Source organism: Struthio camelus, chromosome 1 (assembly GCF_040807025.1).
Source record: "Struthio camelus isolate bStrCam1 chromosome 1, bStrCam1.hap1, whole genome shotgun sequence".
Taxonomy (NCBI): Eukaryota; Metazoa; Chordata; class Aves; order Struthioniformes; family Struthionidae; genus Struthio; species Struthio camelus.
This window is the reverse complement of record NC_090942.1, coordinates 198018433-198039400: the sequence shown is the minus strand read 5'-3', so window position 1 is coordinate 198039400 and position 20968 is coordinate 198018433. Positions and strand designations below refer to the sequence as shown.

The following is a 20968-nucleotide window of genomic DNA, read 5'->3' as shown; positions in this document are numbered from 1 at the left end:
TTGCATCTTGTCTTGTTTCTAAGCTAATTCTATCCATTATCCAAGATGGATAATTTCCAGGGAGGGATGCAGTACAGTGGAGGGAACGTCTGCAAGAAATAAAAAGCATGCACATCTATTTTCTGTTATACGCGGCCACAGTTCTAACGCCTGCACTTCTTTCATCGGATTGTGCACAAAATCATATGTAGAAAAGAGAAAAATGAGAGGCACAAGCCACTCTCTAGATATCCAACGTTTATGCATCCCACATGGTAAAAGGCAGTGTATAACCTGCCTTTGGTGATGGTGTGCTAAGACCACTGCCTATAGCATGATGACCTATAGTTTTACTTCTGCTCTGCCTGTCTCTGTTTCTTGTCTCATGCTGGATGGGAAGCTTGTCTATGTTAAATAAAGCAGCTTCACAGGATCAGATTAGCCCTTTCTGGAGAGGCAGAGCTGTCCTCTCTTCAGCACTCCTCTCTCTCCATCTTTGTCCCTATAAAGCCATCTGGGCCTGAGGGATATTTTTGCAGCTTCTCAGCAAATGCCCTCCATCACAGTGTCTAAGGACTCAAGATTCAGCTGTTTGATTTACCTGGCTAGTGACTCCATTTGGCAGTGAAACTATAGGAGCAAAAGAGAAGATATCTCCTTGTCTCTACCAACAGAAGACCATGAATGAAAATGCAAGGAGTCCTCTTTCCAAAGGCATAAATCAGCCTTTAAAACTCACAACCTTAAGGGAACTGCAAGTGTTATCCATAAAATCAGATTGTTTATGAAATTGCCTGTTCGTTTAATTCATTGGTGTGCATGTGCCTTGCTCATCATAAATCTTAATATGTAAATCACCTACATACATGGGTTTCAACCTGTTCTGAATTCACATTGACTTCCATAAAGGAGACATTAGAGAATCCCCAGTTTAGTCATTAGTGCTGTTTTTAAGGGTATTTGCAGAGCCCGTCATGTCTCTCTCACGCATCTGCCAACGGCCTCAAAGGCTGCTGAACAGAGGTGAGTCGGGAGCCCCCGGGGCTGCGTGGCAGCTGCAAGCCCGGTGAGTAGCCATGGTCCTGCCACCTGCGGCATGGCTGCGGGATGGAGCCGCACTCTTCACCATTGCCATGCGACACGTGCATGTTTTCTGCAAGCCCCTGTCCCGGTTTGGGGGCTCACCTGGAGCGTGGGTCCCTCTGTGCCCATTGCTGGACCCCAGAGGCGCTCTGGCGGCTGTAGCGCTGGGGGCAGATCCACATTTAGGTGCTGCAAGGAGGATCGAATGAAAAAGGAGACTTTAAGAGCTGGCAGCCTTGGCCGAAAGGGGGGCTCTGACTTGTTTTCCGCAACACAAGTCCAGGTACCAAAACAGACAGTATAGTGCTTTTCTTTCACAAAGAGTTTATAATGCTAGTTTAAGCAGTTTAAGATTGTCAGAGCCCGGATACTGTCGTGCTCATTTATCTCGTAGAAGGCGGCAGCATGATGGATCGTAAAAAACAGACAGCTGACACAAAAGCAGAGCGAAGTTAATTTAAAAACAAAGCTAAACATCTGCTCCAAGAGCCAGCTTGCTAATGCGTAGATGGGAGCACTAAACTTTGAAACGTTACAGAGTGTTTAACCAATACCACGCCAGCTGTTGGAAATTTTTGGCAATGGTGCAAATATTATCTGGCAAGTTCTCCCGAGCAGCTGACAAGAATGAAGAGTGACAGATATAAGAAACAGAAAATGCCAGCCATATGGCATGAATATTATGCTAATGTTTCAGGTGTCAAGCACTAGACGATTGTGCTTGAGTGCTCAAAATTTATATGGATTTTAATGATTACACAATTTTATACACAATTACATTTCCATTTCCATATTGTTACAACTGTAATTTTGCCATTTAGCAGTAATAGAGCCTGCACTAAATTTGTTCACTTAGGAGCTCAGGCAATGTTGTTGTCTTTAAGACTTTAATCCCATTTTTCCACCTCAGAGGTGTAATATTTATTCATACGAACAGCGCCGCTGCGGCCAGCTGCATGCCCTTGGGATCCAGACTGCCAGACGTCACTGGCTTATGCTGTGTCATTAGGTTGTTTGGTAAAGGCTAACAGTCTGTGAGGATTGCAGCAGTCCGGGGGTTTACGGGTTTGCCTCCGGTGAAATCAAGGAAGCTGATTTGGTGCCCAGACCCCTTGGTGCCCCACTGTTGATGTTGTATTTACTGTGCCTGTTCAAAGAAAGGGTCGAGTCTTGCCTTTGACCCCAGAGGATTCTCATGACAGACCAGGTAGACAGTGATGGGAGCTCAACCATGCTGGTCTTCCTTAGGTGACATGCCGCTAGGCTGTTTTACAGTGCCTGAGCCATGTTGCAACACAATTTTCTCCCTGCAAAGTGGAAGCGGTGGAGCCTGGTACCCTAAAAGCATGCGTCCTACTTGCTCTGTGTCTCACATCTGAGGATGCTTGGATCTCCCTCGCGCCTCTGATGGCTTCCAAGGCGATACCTGTGACTTCGCCCCATGTGCAAAGCTCCTAGTCGCAAAACCTCCTCTCCTGCCCTCCGAGCTCCTACCCTGGCCTCGTGCGGCAGGCTCAACGGCTCGCGCTTTCTTTGCTCCCTTGCCCGCCCACCTCCTCTGGCCGCGAGCGGGCCGGAGGCAGCCAGCGCTGCCCGGCAGGGCAGAACCAGCCTCTTAACCTTCCTGGTGGCCCTAAGAGTCTGTCTTTGAGACCTTTGTGTCTCAAAGGGTTAAGAAAAGAAAAAAGTTATTAGCAGCAGAAACAACGCTAATGTTGTAACGCCGTGCCCTAGCTGCCTCCGAATGTCAGGCTTATATCTGGCAGAAGTTTGGTGATGCAAAAAAAAAAAAAAGAAGAAGCACGACAGCTTCACAGCACATGTAAAGTTATAACTGGAAATGTAAGAGGAGGACACAACCTGCCAAAGGAGTGTTGTAAAGCTAAGTGTACCCATTCAATAACATATATTTGCATAGTGTGGCTGTTCTTTTTTAGCACAGAAATCAAGGAGAACAGCACATTTGCAGAACTGGTAAATTTGGTTATTATTTTGGCTATATTGATAGTGAGGGCAGAAACGTAACTCGGGAACTCAGTGGAGGAGTGAGTGATGGCAAAGGCTCAAAAGAAGTGAAATTAAAACTGCCTGAAGAGCTGGGATTGTGAGTAACTGCTCACATATACAGACAAGGCAGAAAAATACCTGTGTGGGGAAAGCAAACTTCTTTGATTGTTCATTTTGTTCTGAGGCTGCTTCTACTTAAGTGACTAATGCAGTACGTAAGACTCGTGACAGCTGTGCTGAGGCCAGGGTTGGCAGCTTAGCTGATTGTAAAGAAGGCCAGCACCCCGCTGTGTGTTTATTTTACAGAAGGAATAAAAAAGAATCTGAGAAAACCCCTGAATATGTTCCTCGATTAGGTAAATTACCAGATAACAGACACTTTGAAGAAATATAAATTTTGTGGGTTTTTCCACCAGAATTACACAAAATGAAATGATTTAAAACATGCTATTGACAGTCAAATCAGCATCAAAAACACGTGCTGAAAATTTCCTTCTTAGTGAACTCCCCTAATAATAATACTTGAGAGCTGCAACACATCGTGGAAATGGGAAGAGCCAGAGGAGGAAAGAAGAGTAATTTCTATTCTCCTTAGATGCAGTTCACACTTTCCAGGTTCTTTGGGGGCAGCATGTTCTGCTTTTTTCTAGCAGGCCTTGGAGTCTAGCAAGTACTGCAGACTCTCCTGTGAGCTGTCACGGCACACCAGGGCCTCTCACTTTACTATCTTACAACCTCCTAATACCACCTGAGTGCCTGCATACTCCTGACTGCTTAACTGACGCTCCTGATTAGCAGCACAGGGCAGAGCAGCTCTCTGAGTATTTTTATTTCCCTGTCTTTCTAAAGGCCAGAATCAAATATTTTCATAAGTACAGTCTGGAAAATTTTGGGGCCAAGTATGCGTACATAGTTCTGCGCTTCAGAAAAGTCAGCTCACAAAGTTTTCCAAGCAATGTGCAATGTGTAATTCATGTTAACACAGGACTGATGCTAGTCCACATACCCAGCTTTTAGGCTAAGCTCTAGAAACGCCATTTTTATACTCAAAGGAGAGTTCCTTTCATACTGCCAAGTGTAGTAACAATTAGAAGGAAAAAAAATACCTTCCAATATCTCTCTACCTCCTGCAAAGGAAAAGCAAGGGTAGTGTTTAGGCATGGCCAGACATTAGCAATAAGCCCCATAAATGGGGGCAGGATGCAGCTGCTCCATAGGATGTCTCTGTAGTTTTAGTTTAGTACCTTGTCAGCCTTGCAAGGTAACTTGTGTTCATATATAGGAGACAGCAATGGTTTAAGTTAATCTGTTTGACTTTGCTCTGAAAAAGAGTGGAGTCATCGGGTCTCAGTTTGGAGGTGATGACCAAAAGTTTTGCTTGTAGCAATGACTGTCAGCTTTATGGAGAAAAAAAGATGAAAAGAAAGAAAAAATTTTCTGAAGCGCAGCAGCAACAGTAGGTGGCATAGGCAGGGCAATGCCGAAGAGGACATGACCTCGTGGACTAGGGGAGTCCTGCGGAGACGCCAGCAGGCGGGAGCTGAGGGGCACAAGCCCTCTTTCCTGTGCTGGCCCTTACTGCTGGGTTGCCTTGGGGAATTCATTTCATATCTCTAGGTTTCTCTTCCTCCACCCACCTTTTGTTTGTGATCTTTCAAGAGCAGGACTATCTCTTGCTACATGTTTATACCGTGATTAGCACGACGAGGCCCTGATCTTGCTTCAGGCCTCTAGGCACGACTGTAATACAAATGATAAATCATCACCATAGAACAGGACTGCGCAGAGCCGTAACTGCTGTCGTAACTCATGGCTGAAGTGTCAGCAGCACACAGACACGTGGCAAGGTCAGGGAGACCATCGAGGGCCAGAAGAAGTGATACCCCACATCGGAAGAAGAGATGCTGAAAGTCTTTGAAATATTTTTAATATCTGTCAGTGTTGTACCTGTATCAGTTCACAGCTCATTTGCTTTACTGATGCCACCTCCTGCCAGCAGAGACATGGCCCAGAAAAGGACTGAGCCATATATCACGGCAGAAGGTGACAACGGTCACCAGGGTGCAGTCTGCATGGAAACCAGCCCGTGCTGCCAGTGGGTACCGCCAGTCCACAGCTTCTGTACAGCTGCGTCCGAGTTGTACCGATTGCATCCGGGCCCCGACGTACGCCAGGCGGTGCCGGCTGGGGAGCTGTGCCCCGTCAGGCGCTCCTGGGCAGTCTTTGGGCATGGGGTAAATTCCCTTACGGACCAACTGTTGCTCAAATTGGCACCTGCCAACAGCACGCTTTGCAAAAGCTGTCATCGTAGCTCTAGAGTTACACATTTTTTCAGTGTCCCCTAACCTGCAGAGGCAAGGAGTCTGGGAGACCCGGAGCATAACAGGAAAGAGGTTGCTGCAGGAATGTAAGGAGCTGACGGTACAAAACCTAGCAGTTATGTCCATTCAAAGGAAGTCAAGTAAGCGTACAAACATCTTTAAATCTTGTATCTGGCAAGAAGCCACTCTGTGTTTTCAGCCAAAGTGTGATGCTTTGAGAAAATTTAGCTTCAGTGAGCTGAATATCAGATGAAACTGAAGTGTGAGGGAAGGTTCAAGCTAGAGTGTCCCTCTATTTAATGGAAAAATATTTTGATCTTGATGAACTGAAGCTTTTACTCTATTCATCTCTGCACCTTCACATCTTCCAGACAACAATGACCACGGTCTCCATCTTATTTCTGAGATTCAAAGTTTCAAAATATTTCTGAAACATTTCAGAAGAATTCAGCCTTTAAAGTCTTCTCTGCTTTAGGCCTCTGAAGGCAAGCTTGTTTATCACGTTGGTTTATTGACTTACACAACAGCGAATATTATCTTATATCCAGTTATGACTGTCTTGTCAGGAGCTTCTTTAACTGCTCCTGTTTGCCAAATGACATCATTTTCTGGACAGACATTATTAATTAGAAGTTTTTTTTCAGAATCCATTTCACTTTTAAAAATTTTAAATGTAACGTTGTGTATTCTAAAGAAAGCAGATTTTTATTCAATTATATTGCCAAAATCGTGCATGCTATTGAAAGAGAAAGCACTTCCAGATTCAGATGCTGCTGTATCAGAAATACCAGAATAACTCCTCTTACTCCATCCTTGTGGGGTAAATCTCCATAATTTGGAGGAGAATTGGGCCAGATATCTTTGACTGACAGAGCTGACTGTAAATCAGATGAACATAGAGAATTAAAACAATGGAACAGGAAGGAAAAAGGCAGGCAGAGCTGAGGAGTAACATTAACTAAAGGAGGTTTGAAACAGATGTGCTCAGGCCTTGAAAGGATGCGCTCTGGCGTAAGCAAAACAGACAACAGCGCCAAAGGCGGTTTTCCCTGGAGAGCTAACTGGTAGTAAAGCACTTTACAGAAGAATTTGAATTCAGAGAATATGCCATAGTCAATATGATAACACATGCATTAGGCATAGGGAGAGGGACAAGAGAGGCCGGCATACAAAAAGATCCAGAGGAAGAAGAGGACACAATATATTCAAGCTGCTGGGAGGGCAGGACAGAAAGCAGACACCTGAGAGTATGCAGAAACCAGACTTGGGAAAGTTAGACACTACCTTCAAGGCAAATGGCAGATCAGTCTTCCCAAAGAAAATGATTCAAATAATTCAGTCCTCCCTTCAGCACAATGCAATTGGGCTACTGATATGCTTGAAGTTAGGTACAATGTCACTAAAATGTTGCTTGGATGTTTTCTTCTCCGTCCTTGTACTGCTGCTGTGAACACGTGGCCGCACACGAGGCATCACCAGAAGGTCCCCCTCTCTCTAGGCTGACTATGCCTGTATCTTGCTGTATGAAGGCCAGATGCTGGCAATGTTAAACTACCAATGCTCTTGGCATCCCACCCTCAGTGCAATATTCAGCTGCCCTCTGAACGACCTCATTTAAATCCATTCAAAACATATCTGCTCTCATCTTGGTTTCCAAAGATCAGCTTGTTGTCCTCTCCCCATCCTCCTCACGTACACAGACACGTGGTCTTCCCTGTAAGGCCTTCCTTTGTGAACTCATCTTATCTATCAAATCCTACAGCTTACAAGACTGACTTTGGACATTTTGCCCTGCAGACAGCAGCAACTTCAATTTCCAGTCTAGCTGCTTCTCTTGCTTTCTTTCCATTCATAGGTAAAGTTACCACAGTCTCATCTTCAAAATCTCTCTTTGAAACCTATTTCTGTTATGGTGCCCCACAGTTTTGTGCTCATCTGACACCGGTTAAATGAGTGAAGGCCTTTTGTTCCTACCTATTCACTTACATGTTATTTTTTTGTTGTCATTTCATCTCCCCAACCTCAGCACAGTCAAGTTTGGAACATCCTGGCTGTCAGTGCCATCACTGTGCAGCAAGGAAAAGTCCTCCTGACATAGAAAGTTTGTTTAAGGGCAGGGCTAGGGACTATTTTCTCTCATAACTGTCAGGTAGGCTAGAAGATATCTGTTGAACATTGACGGTAATAGCCCTGACCTCCATTTGCCCTTCATCTTTACAGCTGCTTAGACCCACCCTAATCTCTCATTAACAATGTAAAAAAATCCACTGTTTCGTTTTCCCACCTCTAGCCAGCTGCAGAGCCTTCCCTGCCCAGCCATAAGCCACACCTCTTGGTCTCCAGAGTCCTAGCACTGGGAAATCTACCAACGGCTTTCGCTTGTAATCTGTGAAAATCAGCAGTTTCCCCTGTACTCTGTCGCTCTCAGCTAGCTTAATCTGGGACCAGCAACTGGGAGAAATGATACGAGCTGAACTCATGGCAAAAGAATGCAAGGGAGAGAGCTGTGGCAGAGGAAGAAGCTAGACACAAGGTTATTTCATTCTTCAGCTGTATAATTTGCTATTTTAAATGACGACCAGCATTAGTTATCCTCCCAATTCTGAATTGAAATGTTTCTGTTTCTTTACTGCACCGGTCTGCAAGGCTTGGATTCCTCAGAAGGCTTTCCTTAGCTGACTCAGCTGAACAAGCCCTTGACGCTGACTCAGTCCTAGAGCTGCTAGCCAAATAACATCTTTAAGATGAGCTGGCCTCCTTGGCTACCTTGGCCAGAGACATCTCACATGCAGAAAAAAAAGAGATGTGGGATATACTTATGGGTGCAACTCTACCAGGAGAATTAGGCTAATGGACTCTATAATAGTTATGCAAGTTTTCTAAGCCCTGCCTTACTTCTGGGGACTTCATGTTCCAGTTCTGTCCCCATAGCGTCTCCTGCACATACCAGTCGTAGTACCTGGAGGAAAGACATGGAGCTGGCCAGAGCATGGGGAATAATTTTCTCCCAGCTGACAGTTGCACTGCCTGAGTGTCCTTCCATCAGAAAATCTGATAGAGAAAGGGGAAGAGGGATGGGAGTGAAGCCCTCACGTTTACCTCAGAGCTGCATCCACCACTGACAGGTATTGCCTTATTTGCATCATATTCTTGGCAGTTTGGAGGTTCATCATCAGACATGATTGCTCGTGGCCAGATCCCACACTGATGCCAGAACTGTGCAATGCACTTGGGGGCAGAGACTAAGAGTTCCCAGGCCCTACTCCTGCTGAGGCCAGAGGCAAAATTCCCATCAGCCTCAACACATAGCAGGATACGATCTCAAAGCATAACTGTTAGGACATTTTGAAATAATACAGATTGCCAGACACAGACTTTGCGGTAATCTAAATCTCAGGTGAGGATGAAAACTCTGTGAAGCTCGTTTCTGGGAAAGACTTAATTTGGCCATATCTGCAAGTGGAGATTGGTGATAAAAACAAAAGTTTCAGTAACTAACTTCTACTGGGTCTGAAATATAACAGGGTATTAAACACACAATCCAACAGCAACAGAATCTGACAGAGACATTGTTCTCCCTAAGCATTTGGGAAGAGAGTATTTCACATGATTAAGTAGCTAATAAAGTCATAGTCATTGCTAAGTAGATGGATACCAGCAATACTGCAAAGCTAATTACAGATTTCTATCGAAAAATTCTTGACTCAAAATATTTATGCTCAGATTGAAGCTAATACCAGTCTCAGTTAGAGGGAAAATATTTTGGCCACAATTAAAAGGTTTCCAATTTGCTCTATGGTAGTGGCTTTCAGTTACAACCAGTTTCAAGTTATATGTTTTCAGGCTGAATTTCAAGTTTTCTTTTTTCTAGCTAATGTCTCTCCAACTGCCACATGAAACTATTTCTTACATTAAATTGCTAATCATCATCTATTCCTTTTTTGGCAGCACGGGAATCTACATCCTTAGGTTGTTTATTTCCTTTGCTTCTTCACCGGCATTGGTCTGTTGGGATAGCCACACATCTCTAAAGTTGCAGTGGTTAGAAAGGGTCAAATGAATAGGAAACAGTATTAGAGACATTGTGAGAAAACTACAGAGGAGTCCTGAATGCACGAAATAATTCGCTGGCGTCTTTGGTGATAATTCAGCCAGTCTTTTTTTCTACTGATCTTTTAGATCCTTGGCACTCTTCCTGCGAGGTATTTTTTATGTCTTGCATACACAGCAGTGTTAGCTAGTTCACAAACTGCTGCAAACTAAGTTCTTTACATTAGTAAATTATCCCATTATCAGGAGGAGCACACAGCAGAGCTTATATTTACTCTGAAGCTAAATTATCTCTACGATTATTTCTGCCTGGTTTATAAAAGTGTAACAGATGCTCATTTCCATTTAGTTAACTGAAAACATATCACATCCCACTGCCCAGGCCTGTTTTGCTCTGCATTTCTTGATGTCAGCTCCCATGTCTGCTTTACCTACCCTACCCCACTTCTTCCTCTTTGAAGTCCTCTCTTGAGGCCTATTTCTGTTGTAAAACCACTAAGGAATTAGAAGGCAATGGGTCAAATGTAGAGCAATCAAAAATATTTTAAATATATACAAAGAAAACACATTATTGCATTCCACTCTCTGAACATTTGGGTAGTGCTGGATTTCTTAGCCTGAGCATTTCTGAGGGAAAGCTGAGAATTTAGGGATATGCTTATGGCACCGGAGCTGGAAGAAGAGCACTGAAGCCCAGCACACTCCGGTAGCAGATCTGACTGCCTGTAGCAGTGTCAGCTCTGCCTGCTCCAGTGTCAGCTTCCGCAGGGCAAAAGGACAGCCCCTGCCTGTATGTCCCCCCATCCTTGTGGAGGAATTAGCATAGGAATTTGGCGGGTTTGTGCTTTGGCTGAGACCAGTCTCTGAAATGCCGCATGGAGATGGCTGTGACTGCAGCAGCATGGGCAGCTTAACCTGCTCTGCTGTTCTTAAGAAATGCTCTCATGGATTTCATGGCCACACATAAAAGTCCTCTCGTAAAACACATATGCCAGACCTGGAGCTCTGACCCTGCAGGAAGGTCAGGCCAGCGCTCAAGAGGAGATTGCTGCTGTTCTGTATCATGCTGTTTGAACATAAAAATAGTCATGACCCAAACCATGAGCAGGAATGTCCCTGAGTTATCCTTTATTTAGGGGAAGATCTGTCTTAAGAGCTACCTGTAAATAAAGGATTCCAACACCATGTAAGTGGGATCACTGCACAATCGGGAGGGATGGTTGTGCAATGGATGCAAACACAAAGTGCATTACAAATGAAGGAGAGCTGTAGAGTTTATGGCACATATCTGTAAGGAGAGTCTTTGAATGTACAGGATCCAGCATGTTTTAGATGCTGCTACAATCCGTATTGAACCACTTATTTTTCTGCATCTGAATAAAGCTGCCAGGTAGGGACAGAGTTAGGTCCAAGCCAGAAATCTGCATCAAAATCTCAATTTATATGACAGTTTGAGGAGTCTTGTATCCAGGCTTTTTGTATTGCCAGGTATCAAAAGAAATTCTAGCCTGTGCTAAATGTAAATCCTGTTTAGGTTTTCAAGTCAATTACACTTCACGCTGTGCTTGGATCTAGGGTTTTGTTTTGGTCCCATTTCTAGTGATGTTTGACTGTAAAAAAGAGTATTTGCACTGACCATCAACTAGCTAGATCTTTTGTTCCTACTGTCAATAATGATTACAAATTGGTGACAAAAATGACTATTGTGGTTGTAACTGCAGTGTTATTTATAAACAGCTAGATGCAGAAAAAATGCAATTGAAATTTCATTGTGAGCGATGTTCAGGCCTAGAGCTCCTTAATGCACAACTCATAGCTGCTTAAATTGTAGTCATTACTCTTATGCTGCAATACTGTTTGTCATGATAAAAGGGAGTTACTTTTCTGTCAATTACTCCTGAAAGATTAGTTAATTTACGTTTGCAAAGGGTATGGACCATCATCTCAATTCCATACAGATGGTTCTCAAAAGTATTTGGCAATTTCAGATTTAGGAGAAAAAGTAAATGGAAGTCAACTTCAAAATTAAAAAGGGGACGGGGTGTATATTTCAAGGTCTTTGTACCCCAATGGACAGCAGCAATGAAGAGTAAATATATCACTTGCAGACTGCCAACTTTAATGTTGCAGAAGATTGTACTTATGACCTGGAAGAGGCCTCTCTCTGCTTCAGTACCAGACAGTCAAGCTGACAACACTTTGAAATCACTGTTCCTGACCACTTAACGAATTGTGTATGCAAATAATCTATATAAAATATCCTACCATTTGGGATCCCATCTTCTTCCTTCTTTTAATATCTACATGCTTGTTTAATTCATGCTTGGATGATAGACATCCAGGGCCAAAAACATGAGGAGGAATGTCACCTAATTATTTTTACTTACTTATTCACTTTGAAATTCTGGGTGAGTTTTAGCATGCCTGACTTGGATACTCACCTGAGGCATCACAGCTCCTGATCCTAGCAGCATTAATTTAAGGTGTTGAAGTTTGGCACCTGAGTTCCTCAGTGGGATGATGGAGTTACTGAGTGAAATGATGTCCAACGTGCAGTGTGGTGTTCCTCCACCATGCCTGAGAAGCTGCTTCATGAAGGAGTGCTGGATTTGGAGTGCCGAAAGTGGGCAGGCTGAGTTTCCACCTACTCCCACCCCTGAAGTGAGGTAGGCTTACTTAAAGCACCTCTAAGCTGAGGTCAAAGGATTTTTGTTGTGAGTGCAGCACAAGCTGTGAAGTACAGACATACCGTGTAGGTGTACTACCACTGCCTATGTGCAGCTGGCACAGCAGAGCCGAACTTCTAGATGATATTGCAGTCAAAATGATGAAATACCATCAGCATAGGCATGTTACAATATGTTGATACTGATATGCTGATCACACATTGGCATCACAGTTCCCATGGCATTTTGCAATATTTTAGATGTTAACCCCTGCCAAATTCCAAGAAAGATAATCACATTCCTCCTACCCACAATTATTCTCTTGAAACAACATGGGACAGAGTACCCTCGTCTTTCTTTTCAAGCCTAAGCTGTGTGCAGTGGTGCTGTGCTTCAGCGCAGAATGTTTCAAAGGCAGGAATTACACAGAAAGGAGTTCTCTGGAGAGTATACAAAGTGTTTGAGGGTACCTTAATTATATATTATCTCCATTCCCATTACCTTTAGTGGATGTGCAACACTGCCAAACCCCAAACTTCCAAAGCCCTAAACTAAACTCTCTGCTCCAGCCACCCTTTACACAAAGTGCTTAAAAATAATGAAGGCTTATGCTTCCTTTAATTACTGCATTTCAGTTGCCTGGATCTTCTTTTCAGATGCAACTTCTGGGTTAACACAAAGGCTACATTCCTAACTTACAAAAAAAGGTAAATCCTGATTTATTTCCGAGAATCAGTGTTTTAATACAAAATATCAAATTTCATATAAAGCATCAAATTCTGTTGAACCCATTATAAAATGATAAAAGTTGACAATACTGAATAAGCAACAACTAAAAGTAGGAAATACTAAATGACACTCTCAAGTCTCTAACTTTCTTCAGATGCTGGTGCCAGAGATGCAGGTGCCATGTTACCAGTAATAGATTCTTTTGCTTCAGTTTGTCTGATTTCCTGTGTTTTAACTTTGAAAATCACCAGTTTTTAGAATGGCTGTCAGAATACCTCTGATTTTTCCAAAACAAAAGCAATTCTGTGTAACCTGTGAGTATATCCATGTATCTCTCCTTTTACTGTGCTCTATCAATCAGAAGAATTTCTTAAAGACACAGGTGAAGGACACTACACAACAACCCTCTAAGGAAGCATCTCCATTACTAGACACTTGTGAAAATACCTGAGGCATAGGGAAGCTAACTGACTTGCCTGCACAAGAAGGCTCTAAGAAATCCAGGAAGAAAACTCAGACCTCCTGACTTCTAGTCCTGTACTAGCCATTATAACTTTTTTTTTTCCCTTTCTTGAACAAAGCTTTGAGTATATTGGAAACTATTTTTCAATTCTAAAAGCTGAGAATGTTTTTGAAATGCTATTTAACATATTTGTGTATATACAGACACATATTTAAACACATATACATATGGACCCTACAAATGATATTCATTTAGAAGCCAGAAGGATTTTTTTTTTCATTAGTTGTAACTTCATGCTTGTCAGTATTTTTCTCATGATTGAAGGCCTTAAGTGTCACATGCACATACACTACCTACATGTAAAGATTTAAATACTGAAAACAAATATTAACAGAACTTAGAAGTTATAAATTCATATCAATATATACTATATATATACATATATATATTTATATATACACATATAAAAGCTATATTGTGCTATGTAACTGTTTGAGGGTAACACTGTGTAACAGACAAAAAAAGAATGACTTTTCCTAGGCATGAAGACATCATGGATACTGAAGAGGAAGAGAGGAATCAGAGGAATTTGCTATGATGGATAGGTAGGGAGAAATATTTAAATGAAATTAAAGCAACCTTCAAATAAATCCCATTTTGAGCGTCTTCCACTGGCTCTGAGAAGAGAAGGCCTAGCACAACAGCAATTTTGGAGACAGTTGCTCTAGTCACCACTCTACTCATTCAGGTCTAAAACCCTTTCGTGGGAAGTTAGAAACTCACTAGCTCTCTGTACAAGTCGAGCACATCAGGTAAGGGATGTCAAAATTTTGCTAACAAATTAAGAGTTTTGACTTTCCTTCACTGTAGAGCAATGTATAAAGATATGGATTGGATTTTTTAAAGTTTCAGCTTGAAATTATTACAGATGAAACCCAAAATGGTTGCCAGATTTTTTTTCTTTGGCTACACTGGAATGTTAGAGTCTGTCCCACTTGTTTGCTCACGTGCTTAAGTCTTTAAACACACCCTGTTTATAATGTGCTTAATTCCTCCAATCGTGTCATAACAATAATAAGCCAGGGAAAGGGCTCTTAGCCCTTTCTCTACAGAAGGAGAGACACATCTTAACCCATCTGAGTTGCTGGTTCGGTAAGACTTGTAAACTGTTATTCTTCATCATTTGCTAGGCAAGGATATGGCATTTCTTTTTCAGCTATGCCTTTCTCGCTCAAAGACTCTGGACATGTGCAAGCCACACCGTATGGTCAAAAAGCTAGGTGGCTTGTGCTGGCCAGAAGTGCAGTTCACACTGCTGTAATTTCAGGATAATGTGATCGAAACGGTTAAGTTTTAAATGATGTTGAAAAATTCAGTTATGGCTGTAAAGGTTTTAGGATCAACCGTTGGGGATCCTCTAAGTTTTCTGGAGTTCTCTCTTTGGGTATGGTGGACCTTCCCCTCACGTCTGCCTGGGCTGGCCCCTGCAGTAGGCTGGGAGAGCTCGCCGCCTGGGCTGCTTGGCAGCGCGCCTCCCTCCTTCCCCTGCACACCCCTCGTACAGCTGTGCGAACCCTAAAGATGTGCTTGCCTTTGGCACATGCATACACCTCTTTTCTGAGAACCCACAACCAGCAATTTAATTGAGGTAGTTTAATTTGTCTTCAAAACAATGTATTATGCATTAATTAAGGTAGCTTAATTTGTCTTCAAAACAAAGTATTATTCATTCTCCCCAGGGCACAAAACTTAGCACAAAGGGTAAAAAACAACATCAAAGGTATGTGATTCTTACTCATACCTTCATCTTTCCCTTTGCCAGTTTTTGTACTTTCTCATTTTTCAGCTTCAAGAAGCATTTGTGTAGTATTAAAACAAGTCTGCTTTTTTTCCTGTGTATTTTCCCTTGCCTGTAACTCCCTTTCTTTCACACAGGCTCTGGACAGCCTCTTTCAGGTCACTCAAGATACCAATTGCACAAAGATTTTGTGACACTATAGTGTTACCCTTCTTCTCAGGCCTCACAAAACATTAATATTATAAGCGTTGCAGCCAACACGTTTTAATTCGGTCCACAAACCCACCAAACTTTGAACACTTTTTCAGATGTGCTAGGCCACAGCTTCTCCTCTTCTGCTTCATCCCTTTCACAGTCCTTACTGACTTAACTATCTAACAAATATCCCATCTCACAAATGCATACATGGAAACAGACTATTCATTTAAAAAAATTTAAGAAAATCAGATACATATTTTTCCTGTTTCTTCCTGGAACTATTTATTCCAAGATAAGAACTTGAGTTACATACTTGCCACCAGCAACAGCTGCAACAGAATAATAAACAGGAGAGTGGGTTCACTCACTTTATAAATCTTAATAAAAATTTTGTAATTAGGATGCATACAACACATGAATACTTTGTGTTACAGGTAAGCAATGTGTCCATACAGAAAGAATTGAGTACTTTGTTTTTTTGGAGTAATAGAGCACTATTATGGAGAACCTGCCACCTTGCACAAAAATATCTGAGCAATGATAAAAAGTACTTCAAAAGAAACTATTTTAGCTATAGTGGAGGTGAGCCTCAGCTTCATATAATCCTCAGTAGGGTGGTGGATATAAATGTATTTCATTCTAGGAACTTGTGGAGTGCCATAGGAGAGTGGGGACCCCGCCTGTCAGCTTAGCTGGTGGTTTTTTACTTGGTGATGCTGAATGTTTAGAGATGTGTGTGTCACTGGTAATGCATCCAGCAGGTAGCACTTGTAGTGAACTCCTCAGAAATCAGCGCATACTGTTTTTGTTTCCTGTTCAGAGGAACCAGGAAACTAACCTCACACCAGATCCTATGCAGAGTCCTCCCTCTAAGATCAGGCATTTCCTTCGTAGCTTTGGCATTTCGAACTGGCAGAGAGGTGTGTTGTCATTGGTACAAATATCACAGAGTTCAGTTTGTTAGCCTTTCTCTGACCATCAGTAGAAGTATAAACTGCCTCTCCCATCTGAAACACAGCCAATTTATTCCTTTGGGATGAATTTCATGAGATAGGACAGAATCTCCAGATAGCCACACAAAACCTCTGCTGCCTTCAGGGCAGCAACTCTGGAATATCCTAGCAGGCAGAACAGGGAAATCAAAGCAGTCATTAGGAAACCCCACCTAGAGTACAAAATAATCTGCACGACAAAGACCTGGGAGTTATTTTGCTGTGTAGATGACTATGGGAACAATGTGGTTATCATCACAAAGCAGAAGAGGAAAGAAAACTTTCTTCAGGAATCTGGAATCAGCTTCTAGGAGATCCCAGAATATCACAGAGAGCAGCACTTTCACAGCAAAAACAAAGCTTCCTAAAATAACATTACCAGTAAAGAATAACAGAAAATGAAAAATTACCATGAGAAAGCTAAAGTCTTTCTGAAAACAAGGAAGAAAAAATAGAATAACACATACATTTTATTGACTGAGGTATATGCCCAAGGTCTGGACAAGGTATGAAAACAAGTAGTTGGATTTAGCACCTTTCTGCAAAACTGTGCATGGTTTGAAAAGACAAAACTGAAGGAAATTTGGCAGAACAGAGCTGCTGTTTAATTTTTTCTTTTGGAAGAAGCAAATGTAGAAGGCAAAAGCACTACTGGGAGCTGGCAGCACAATAGCAGCACTTCTGCTAGCAAAATTTATAATTGCAGTCTCTCTTTGTTTACCTCTTAGCCTAGCCTGGCACAGATGCCAGCTGGATATATGGAGCCACATTCCAATTCCAGTCACGCTGGAACGAATCCAGGGTAATGCCATTGACTTCAATGAAGTTATTCTTTATTCATACTTGTGTAGCTAAGAATCTGGCCCATTGTGTGTAGGTAGCACTTGCTAGCAGAGAAAACACTGTCAAATTAAGGGAACAAAAGAACTAGACCATATCACAGGAAGGGGAAACATTTTACATCATAAGGGTTATAGAGAACCTTCAGTTTAGGGACTTTATTAGCATTTAAAAGACAGGCATCAACTGAAAAGCATTTCTGGGAGTTCTGTTGCTTAAATTTTTTTTTCACAGTAATTTGCTGTTGGAGAAAATATAAAGAAAATTGATGAAGAGAGATTTGATTTTAGCTTTATTGAAATAAAAATACTATAATTTGTTCAATATGGAATACTAATTCCTTACACATTCATTAGCAGTTTGGGTTAAGACTTATTCCATTTAGGAATTCCTCCTCACATCAGCTAGGAGGGGCTCTCTGGCTGAAATATGTTGAGTTTCATGATTTTCTCTGCGGGAGTATTTTTGTGTCAGCACCAAATTCAGCTTTTGGAAAAACATTGTGTTTTGGTTTAGTAGACAAAGGTAGGGTTTCCCTGCTATAGTGACCAAAAAAAGAAAGAGGAAAGGAATGAAAGGAAGGGAAATTTATCATCACAATATTATTTCAAATAAGCTCAGATTCACTCAGGCCATGGTCTGATGATGCTGTAAATTTGACTTTAGAGATCCCAGTGCTGTAACAAAATCTCTGCAACCACAGGATGTAAGAATACCAAGATGATATAGATTTATTGTAGCAGATCATTTGCTAAAGAAATAATGGCATTTACTTTGTACCAGGCAATGCATTGGATTGCCTCTTTCCCAGCTATATGAAGTTGGCACATGCTTCGTGTTATATACTCCAACTAATTCAACAGAAATGCAACTGTATGCCCACACCTCATCTAGATGATGTTTGTGTTGCTGCATGATTTGGAGGTGCCCAGCTTCGGGACTAATGATGGTGGAACCAGAGTTGCAGGCTGAGATCTCTCCAGTAGCAACTTAGCAATAACATGCTGCTGAATTTCACCTGAGTCTGCCAGAATGTAAGAGTATAAACTGGTGCAATGTACTTGCCAAAGCGCAGAAATATGAAAGTGGTCACTTTTTAAGGAAAATATGTGTCAAATTAGGAAGGGTGCAGAATTGTTTTGGGTAGCTGGAGAAAGCTGTGGAACAACCTTGTCTGGATTAAAAACTTTATAAAAGCACATATCTCATCTTTTACTCACATCCTACTGAATCAAGAAGAGCTTCAAAATATAGCTCTTTTTACTCAAGGTTTTATATAAAATAACATTCGAGGATCATTTTTGTCACTGAACAGTACCCATAGGAACCTGAAAATATCACAAGTCTGAGGTCCCATACTGTCTGCTCAGTGTTATTGGCTTGGACTCTTGAAGTGGCTATCAGTCCCTCGAGCTCTCCCGAGGCAAACTATTTCATTATTCCTATTTAAACATATGCAAGAAAGAGCAGGTTATTAATGTTTCAGCCACTGCAATAACTCTCCTGTGCAGTAATAAGTAGTATGTAACCTTTTGTTTAAAAATATTTCTATAAATCTGCATCGTAGTGGATACTAATTTCCCACGATCACCATTAATTGGCCAGCTTGCTAGCACCTGATCCCAACAGACTTTTCATCTAGCGAGTGCAGTGCCACACAATGGTAACAGCAGATTTTAACCTAATCCCTCTTCATACACAAGCAAACACCAAATGACGCTCATGACAAGGACACATAGACCAGCTTGGCATTTGCTGATATCTCCCAGGAGATCCTCCCTCAGCACAGCTAGTCCTGCTCAAACACATTTCACATTTTCCAGTGGCATAGATAATTGGAAGCCATTTCCAGCTAGAATAATTGCATTCATTGAAAAGAGCATCCTCCTTCTCAGTGCACATTTATTAATCCAGCCGCAAATGCAGCTAACACTTTGTGAAGTTTTCTAAAGCAATAATTATTTCATCTTAGGAGAATTTGAAACAGCTTGCTGGATAATGAAAAGTTATTATGCAGATATATATACTTCATGCACAGTTGCACACTAAAAAAAAATTAAATAAATAAACAAAGTGGGAGTTTAACTGATGTTTAAATTCCACTCACAGTTTTGAAGTCTAAGCATAAAACTTCTTGCTTTGCAGTTGTAGCTCCAAGCTGTCTGGAAAGATAAAGCAGTCCATCAGATATCCTGGTTTTGTTTTCTTGCATAAAAATATAATCTGTCATAGGCACAGGAGCTGATTTCCAAGGACCAGCCCCTTCTGCTGAGCACACCAATAGGAAGACCTGGGGAGCACATGTGGAAAGCAGCTTCCCTGCAGCCTGTCACAGGCAGCATCTGCTCTCTGTGACCGAGGTGCCAAATTAATGCTGCTAGTGGGGACAACAAAGCGCTTCAGCGCGGCTGGCCCCGGCTGGGGCTGCCCAGCTCCTCAGCCTGCCTGGGCCGCGGCAGCAGGCGGCAGGACGGAGGGGCCGGGGGGCACTGCCACCTTCGCGGCGCAAGCAAAAAGGCACAGCCGATCACCGACCACGTCGGTGCCACTGCTGCAGCAAAAATAAGCCGTGAGCGCTCCAGAACCGGCAGCCGAGGACGGCGCAGTCCGCCTTTCCTTTCGGCTTTATTCTTTAATATTTTACTGCAAATGGCTTAATTCTCTTTTTTTTCCCGTCGTATTAAATATGGCTTCACTTTTTTTCTTAGTTAGTATTCTAATCCCAGTTACGGCTTTTTATCCCAAACTTCGTCCTTGCAAAAACACGCACGCGGAAAAACCCTCTGTAGCCTGCAGGTTCTGGTCACAGCACGCGAGGGCCGGGCAGCGCCTGGGGACTCGGCCAGCCAGGCGTTTCCAGGGTTTTCTGCGCTCCCTGCTCCTTGCTTGTCTTCGCCTTCGGCCCCCTGCCGACCTCCCCGCTTTGCCAAGCAAGCTCCGTGCGCAGAGCTTTGCTGTAGTGCCCTGCTAGCGCAAGCGAACGTTTCTTCTGCGGTCTGTTTAACCTGATGACATTTAAATGCAAACTATTTCGAAAATCCATCTAGAGACGTAGCATCCAAACCTTGCAGGCTAGCCGCCTGCTAAGCCTTCCTACCTAACCACAGGTTCGAAAAACGCCTGTACCTTAACCCAGGCTGAAAGCGTAGCAGTAGCCGCCTACGAAGTCGAAAGCCAGAGCAGAAAGGCATTAGCGTGATGAACTGACGTCTGTAGATTTGTTTCTACTTCTGGAAGCTTATTTACGAGTCACAACACGCTGGGAAGGGAAACACATCCGTGCTAAAGCCAGGCCTTTTCAAGTTGGAGTACAAGACCTAAAGGCCTTGCCAGCTTGCTGCTCTCTCGCTAATCTCAGCGTCACCTTTATTAATGCACTCTAGTAGTTTTGCTTGAGCAAAACAGCGTGTAGGATACACACCGGACGGGCTATAATAAAAATACTTAGATCTAGTCTATGAGTAACTTGCTGTTTTAATGAAATTAAGTCAGTTTCTAAATTCTAACTTAGTAGACTAATAAGTCACTACAAATCATTTTACAATGCTTTTTTTTTCCCCTAAAAAATGCTGAATATACTTAGGCTGATTAAACACTTTGACAAAACTCATTTTTCAACCCCCTAGAAAACACCAGTTTCTCAGAGGAAAAAAAAACCTGCAGAAATAATGTTGGTTTTCACAAACTTAGTTTAAAATAAGTTATAATAAGTAAAAATAGTACAAATAAAGAATAAAATAAGTAAAATAAGCTCTCACCACCTCAGGGTGAAATTCCCCATTAAAAAGGCAGAGGACAGACAGCCTAGAGCAAGAAGTAACTTTCAGTTAATAAGAGCCAAG

General features: G+C 42.3%; 1 protein-coding gene across 3 annotated transcripts in view; it reads right to left on the bottom strand.

Annotated features, from left to right (window-relative positions):
• Positions 1-20058, bottom strand: part of STARD13 (StAR related lipid transfer domain containing 13) — a 328326-nt gene extending 308268 nt beyond the window's left edge. For 2 of the 3 annotated variants that reach the window (XR_695808.2, XR_011138676.1), the window contains exon 1: positions 19234-19323. The gene's annotated coding sequence lies outside the window, so the exon portion shown is untranslated. Of the gene's footprint in view, positions 1-19233; positions 19324-19896 lie in introns of those variants that run through there. The other variant, XM_068930087.1, reaches the window with a different exon arrangement.
• Positions 20059-20968: the final 910 nt, after the last annotated feature.